The following is a 6,705-nucleotide window of genomic DNA, read 5'->3' on the forward strand; positions in this document are numbered from 1 at the left end:
GGCTCTTGGTTTTCCTGCAGGGGGGCCCATTCCTCCATTCTTCACATCCTTCAAGTCTCAATTTAGCTGTTACCTCTTCAGTTAACCCTCTCTGACTATCCCAAGAATTCCTGACTTAGTCTTTTTCTCTACTGTCTCCTACCATAGTCCTTATTTATTCCTCTAGACCCTCAGTAGAGGAAAGCACACAATGTCTTGCTAATCACGAGGAATCCACTGCCTAGTAATATACAGCAGATGTAGGTTCTCTTTCTTTAATCAGGAAATACTTGAGCACATATATGCTCAGTGAAACAAGGACATAGTCCCTCTGTACTTGACCTTTTGTTGTGACAAACTCATATAGGAAGCTTTGTGTAGTGAGAGAACTATGAGAAAAGATAGTAACAGGAGTATAATACAACTGTGAATGGTCACTGATTTATGAGTGTGCTAGATATAAGGAAGGTGCCAGGTTAAGTCTGGACTTTGACAAAACAGAACTATTTGGGATGCATAGAAACAACAATGTCACAACTTTAAAATGGGAAAAAGACAAGACACTGTGGCATGTAATTTTTTCTATGGCATGTAATTTTAATCAGGCTCTATACAATTCAGAGTAACAAGGATTTGTGAATCAATCATGGACATCTATACATTTAACTGCATGCAAATAATTTTAAATCTAAAAATACCACAAATAAATAAATAACTGCTCAGTTTTACTCCTTGAGCTGGGAGGTTCTGGTCTTTGGGAATAAGGACAACCAGGGATCCAACACTAAGCTAAAATAAATAACATCTAAGGTAGATAATTAATCACTCACCATTGACAAGTGTGAAGTTTATAATTTAATGTAATTTACTATAATTTATGTAATAAAGAAGTTTAATAAAACTTGATATCTAATGTACATAAAGTAAAAATACAGGTATTTATGATTCAGGAGTTTCACTGTGTCTAAACTGATTTCCATATATATTTAACACTTGTAGTGATTATGCAAATTGTGACACAGATGCAGTTTAGAGATCTGTCTTCTTTCATTTTGTGTGTATGTGTGCCCAAACATCAACTGAAATAGTCTAAATGAAAAGATGGGAAAAAGTACCATTCCAATTGCACACTGGTTCTCCAGAAAAAGTAGATAAAATGTGCTACTGAGACAAATTATAGCCCTTTCTTTGCACTTACATCTCCTGCGATTGCCTTTCAAACGTTTATCTAAAGGTGACCTGTTTTTATGGCATAAAGCAATGCAGTTCAGAACGCAATAAACAGACTTTGGTTTCTGGTTTGACATGCAAAGAGCTTGGAAGTAATCACTCTCATTCTCCCAACAAGAATAAAATCAAACAAACTGAAAACCAACAACTCTCTTAGCTCAATCAGATAATAAAAATCATAAAACAAACCTGGAGAAACAGACAGGCAGATGCAGAGAATCAGGGCTCACAAGGAGCAGGTGCAAAAAGGCAGATGCCCACAGCTGAAGTCAGTGTTGGTAGCAATTCTTTAAATGTAATTCACGAATTGCTAGAGGCTCAGTGTGGACTAGCTTTAGAATTTAAAACTCTGAAGAAACCCAGTCTTGGAGAATTCCCACACTTTTCAGAGTTTTACTTGCAACATTTCTACCAGGTTCTCACTATGAAGATCACAGAAAAGTCCTTTAGTTATTTTTCTCAGGATAGAGGGGACAAGTAGCCATTTTTGAAATATGCTCAGAGCACTCTCTTCTCCTCAACAAGGACTATCTACCCTCAAAGGAAACTATTTTACCAGAGCTTAATTCTGATGGGGTTTTACCAAAGCCCAAATGACCTGGGCAAGGGAAACACCCAATTCCAGCCTCCTTTGGACTTTGATACTGGGAAAACAAATATGTAACGTCCGTTCACTAAAAGACTGAGAACTGTTAAATTACTGCAGCAATAGTGCTCTTGCAAAACAGCAAGGAGTTAAAGCTAAAAGAACTGCAAGCCTCAGATCCCATTTCTGGAGGCCATCAACACCCAAAGACAACAGGGGACAAAAACAAGAACACTATAAGCAATTTTATCCTCTGATATCACAGTTACAGTAAACACAGCTTAACTCTTGGCCAGATAAACATTAAACTTCACACAAAAGATCTACCTACCTCAGATTCCTTTTATCTGATATATTTAGCTTTCAATAAAAGTTACATTAAAAGGCAAAATAACAGTCTGGTGAAACAAAGCGAGCACCAGAGCCAGATTCAGAATTGGCAAAGATTTTAGAATTACCAGACTTGAAGTTTAAAATGCTTCTGATTAATAGGCTAAAAACTCTAAGGGGAAAAGTAAGCAATATGCAAGAACAGATGGGTAATAAGCAGAGCAATGACAATGCTAAAAAAGTATCAAAAGGAAATAGAAATAAAAACACTAATAAAAATGAATAATGCTTTAATGGGCTCATCAATAGATTAGACATAGCTAGGAAAGAATTGGTGAACTCAAAGTCATGTCAATATGAACTCCTAAAAGTTAAATGCAAAGAGATAAAATATTTTTTTTAAAGATGGAACAGAATATCTAAAGACTGTGAGATAACTTACAAAGGTGTAACATACACATAATGGGAATACCAAAAAGAGAAGGAAACAGGAACAAGAGAAATATTTGAAGTAATAATAGCTGAAAAATTTTCAAAATTATTAACAGGCACCAAACTACAAATCAGGAAACTAAAATAACACTTAGGATAAATACCAGACTATATATCTAGACATATAGTATTCAAACTGCAGAGAATTGAAAACAAAGAGAAAATCTTGAAAGAAGGTCAGTTATGGGGACATTATATAGAGAGAAATAGTAAAAATTACATAAAACTTATCTTCAGAAACTATGAAGAAAAAAACAGTGGAATGAAGTATTTACTGTTGAAAGAAAAAATTCACTAACCTAAAATTCTGCATCCAGTGAACAACTCTATGCCTACAAATTTGATAACATAGATGAAACGGACCAATTTCTTAGAAGACACAAACTACCAAAACTTTCACAAGGAAGAAATAGACTATCTGAGTAGGCCTGTATCTAATAAATAGTAATTAACAACCTTCCTTTAAAAGCTCGAAGCCCATTCACTGGTGAAGTCTACCAAACATTTAAGATAGAAATTCTCTACAATATTTTCAGTAAAATAAGGTGGAAATATTGAATACTTTCTAGGTCATATTATAAGCCAGCAGTGAGTGAAGACTAAAACCAGACATAGACATTTTAAGATAGGAAAAGTATAGATCAATATTTTTCATTAATATGAATTTTTAAATTCCTCAACAAAATATTAGCAAATAAAATTCAATAATATAAAATGAATTATACATATTACCAAGCAGAATTTATCCCAGGTATGTCAGGCTGTTTCAACATTGAAAACAAATGAATGTAATCCATCTCATCAACCCTAAAAAATAAAATCATATGATCATATCAATAAATACAGAAAATTCATTTGACAAAATCTAGCATCTTCTTACAACTCTCAGCAAATAAGGAATAGAGGGAACCTCCTCAACTTGATAAATAGCTTCTACAGAAAACCAACAGTTAACATCATACTTAATGCTGAGAAATTAAATGCCTTTCCCCTGATATAGAACAAAAGGGAAGGCTTTACCTCTCACCACATGCCTATTCAACATCATACTAAAAGTCCTAGCTAATGGAATGACATATAAAAAGAAAATAAAAAAGCAAACAAATTGGGAAGGAAGAAATAAAACTATCCTTTTTTCTTTCTTTTTTGGCATATGACATGATTGTCTATGTAAAAAAAAAACCCAAAGAATTGACAAGAACAAGACAACCTAAGTGATTATTTTCAAGGTTGAAGCATCTAAGATTGTCATTAAAAAACCACTTGCATTCCTACAAGTCAACAATGAACAATTGGAATTTGAAATTAAAAACCTACCAATTACATCAACACCAAAATAATGAAATACTTAGGTATAAATCTAACAAAATAATACAAAATCTATAGAAGAAAAACTATAAAACTCTGAAGAAAGAAACAAGTAAACAAATGGAGAGATATCCCATGTTAAAGATAAGAACCTTCAACATGCTTAGATGTTAAGTCTGTTCCAAATTGATCAATGGATTCAACACGATCTCAATTAAAATCTCAGCAAGTTATACTGTCTACACCAAGAAACTGACTGTAAAGTTTACATGGAAATACAAAGATCAAGAATAGCCATTTTAATACTGAGAAGAAGAAACTTAGAGGACTGACACTACCTGGCTTCAAGAATTACTATAACGCTACAGTGATCAAGATATTGTGGTACCGGTGAAATAACTGACAAGTTGATCAATACAACAAAATGGAAAGCCCAGAAGTAGGCCCACACAAGCATCTGATCTTTGACAAAGGAACAAAGACAATAAAATAGAGCAAAGATAGCCTTTCAACTAATGATGCTGGAATAACTGGACATCCACAATAAAAAAAAAAAAAAAAAAGAAGGCATGTAGATGCGGATCTTATACCTCTCACAAAAATTAACTTAAAATGGATCACAGGTGTAAATATAAAACACAAAGCTAAAAACTTCTAGACAATACACAGGATAAAATCTAAATGTCCTTGGGTTTGGCAATGAGTTTTTAGGTAACACCAAAAGCTTTATCCATGAAAGAACAAATTAATCAGTTTGACTGTTAGAATTAAAAATTTCTGCTCTGCAAAAGACTATCAAAAGAATTAAAAGAAAAACAAAAGATTCAGAGAAAATACTTGCAAAAGCTATATCTGATAAAAACAGTTAACCAAAACATCCAAAGAACTCTTAAAATTCAACAATAAGAAAATAAGAAAAACAATAAAAATGAGTGAGTTAGACAGATAATTTGCCAAAGGCAAATAAAGCATATAAGAAGTCTGGCAGCATATATCAAACAAGAATTGAAAATTATGAGATTTACAATGAGATGCCACTACACACCTACTAAAAGGACCAAAATCCAAATCACTGACAATATCAAATGCTGGTGAGAACGCAAAATGATACAGTCACTTTGGAAGGCAGTTTGGCAGTTTTTCATAAAGCTGAATGTGGTATCACTATACTATCCAGCAATTGTGCTCCTTGATATTTACTCAACTGGTATGAAAACTTATCTGTACACAAATGTTATAGCAGTTTTATTCATAATTGCAGACACTTGGAAATAACCAAGATGTACTTCAATAGCTAAGTGGATTAACTTGGTATATACACAGAATAATATTTAGAGAGAAAGAAATAAGCTATCAAGCCATGAAAAGACATGGAGAAAGATTAAATACATAGTGCTAAATTAAGGAAGCCAGTTTGAAAAGTTACATACTGTGTGATTCCAACTATACAACATTTTGGAAAAGGCAAAAATATGGAGACGGTAAAAAGATGAGTTGTTGGCAGGATTTCAGGAAGGGAGATGAATAAATAGAGCCTAGGGTATTTTTATGGCAATGGAATTATTTTGTATGATACTAGAATGGTAGATGTTACATTATCGTATTGGTGGAAGTCACACCAAGTGACATTATGCATTTGGAAAAACCCATAGAACTGTACAACAGAAAGAGTGAAAGGTAATGTAAACTGCAGACTTAATTAATTAATTGTACAAAATGCACTGTACTAATGCAAGTTGTTAATAAAAGGGAAAATTGTATGTGGCTTGATAAGACAGGGAATATAGGAACTCTGTTCAGCTTTTCTGTATACCTAAAACTACTCTAAAAAGTCTATCAATTTTTAAAAAGCAATGCTATTGTACTCAGATGTCCCAACTTGTAGAAAAGTCAGATGTGTGCACACAAATTTCAAGGAAGTTTTCTCCATAGAAATGCAAGGTTAGGCTGGGTGCAGTGGCTCACGCTTACAATCCCAGCACTTTGGGAGGCCGAGGTGAAAGGATTGCCTGAGCCTACAGGATCGAGACCAGCCTGGGCAACTTGGCAATACCTAATCTCTATAATTTAAAAAAAAATTAGCGAGGCATGGTGATGTGTGCCTGTAGTTCCTGTTACTTGGAAGGCTGAGGGGGAAGAATCACCTGAGCCCAGCAGGTTGAGGTTGCAGTGATGGGAGCGTGCCACTGCTTTCCATCCTGGACAAGAGAGTGAGACTCCATCTGAAAAAAAAGAAAAAAAGAAAAGAAAGAAAAGAAAACAAATACAAGGTTGACATACTAATCACTTTCTTATTTGGGGTTTGTATGTGTTTTCATGCATCACTCATGTCATTTTGAACATCTAGCTTCCTCCCTTTCCACTTCAGATAAACCCTGCTGGTCACAGATGTCACTCTTTTATATTTTCTAGTATTTGTTATATTTCACAGCCATTGTAACAAGAGATATTTGTACGTACAGATATTTATCTTGGCAGCTTTGAGGTTAAAAGGCATTCTATGGGAGGCATAGCAGAATCTCCTCACTGCTCCTCTTCCACGTTGCCCTACACATCTTTTACTGTAGATGAAAAATATCAGAATAGTAGAAAATAGTAAAACGAGCATCATTTGCACATGTCACACATATGAACCATTCCTCACTTTTTTTAACTAACTTTTTTTAATATACTTACTTTCTCTAATAGTTTTTCTTAGTTACTTTACAAATATCACTTTAAACTACAAATATGTAACGGTAAATGCTTCGGGGTGCATCTTTTGCCTATAAGAGCGATCT

At 34.1% G+C, this 6,705-nt stretch overlaps 2 long non-coding RNA genes across 2 annotated transcripts; both read right to left on the reverse strand.

Moving 5' to 3' along the window:
• Positions 1–3,349: 3,349 nt before the first annotated feature.
• Positions 3,350–6,110, reverse strand: LOC110595303. Its single transcript, XR_002481747.1, has 2 exons — positions 6,070–6,110; positions 3,350–3,424 (listed from the first exon to the last, which is right to left on the reverse strand). It is a non-coding gene; the product is annotated as an uncharacterized LOC110595303 (long non-coding RNA).
• LOC103256340 lies at positions 6,108–6,654 on the reverse strand. The gene is made up of 3 exons (XR_504070.1): positions 6,602–6,654; positions 6,386–6,486; positions 6,108–6,147 (listed from the first exon to the last, which is right to left on the reverse strand). It is a non-coding gene; the product is annotated as an uncharacterized LOC103256340 (long non-coding RNA).
• Between the last annotated feature and the right edge of the window lie 51 nt (positions 6,655–6,705).

The sequence above is a fragment of the Carlito syrichta genome, unplaced genomic scaffold, assembly GCF_000164805.1.
Source record: "Carlito syrichta isolate Samal-C Ts95f unplaced genomic scaffold, Tarsius_syrichta-2.0.1 Scaffold289265, whole genome shotgun sequence".
Taxonomy (NCBI): domain Eukaryota; kingdom Metazoa; phylum Chordata; class Mammalia; order Primates; family Tarsiidae; genus Carlito; species Carlito syrichta.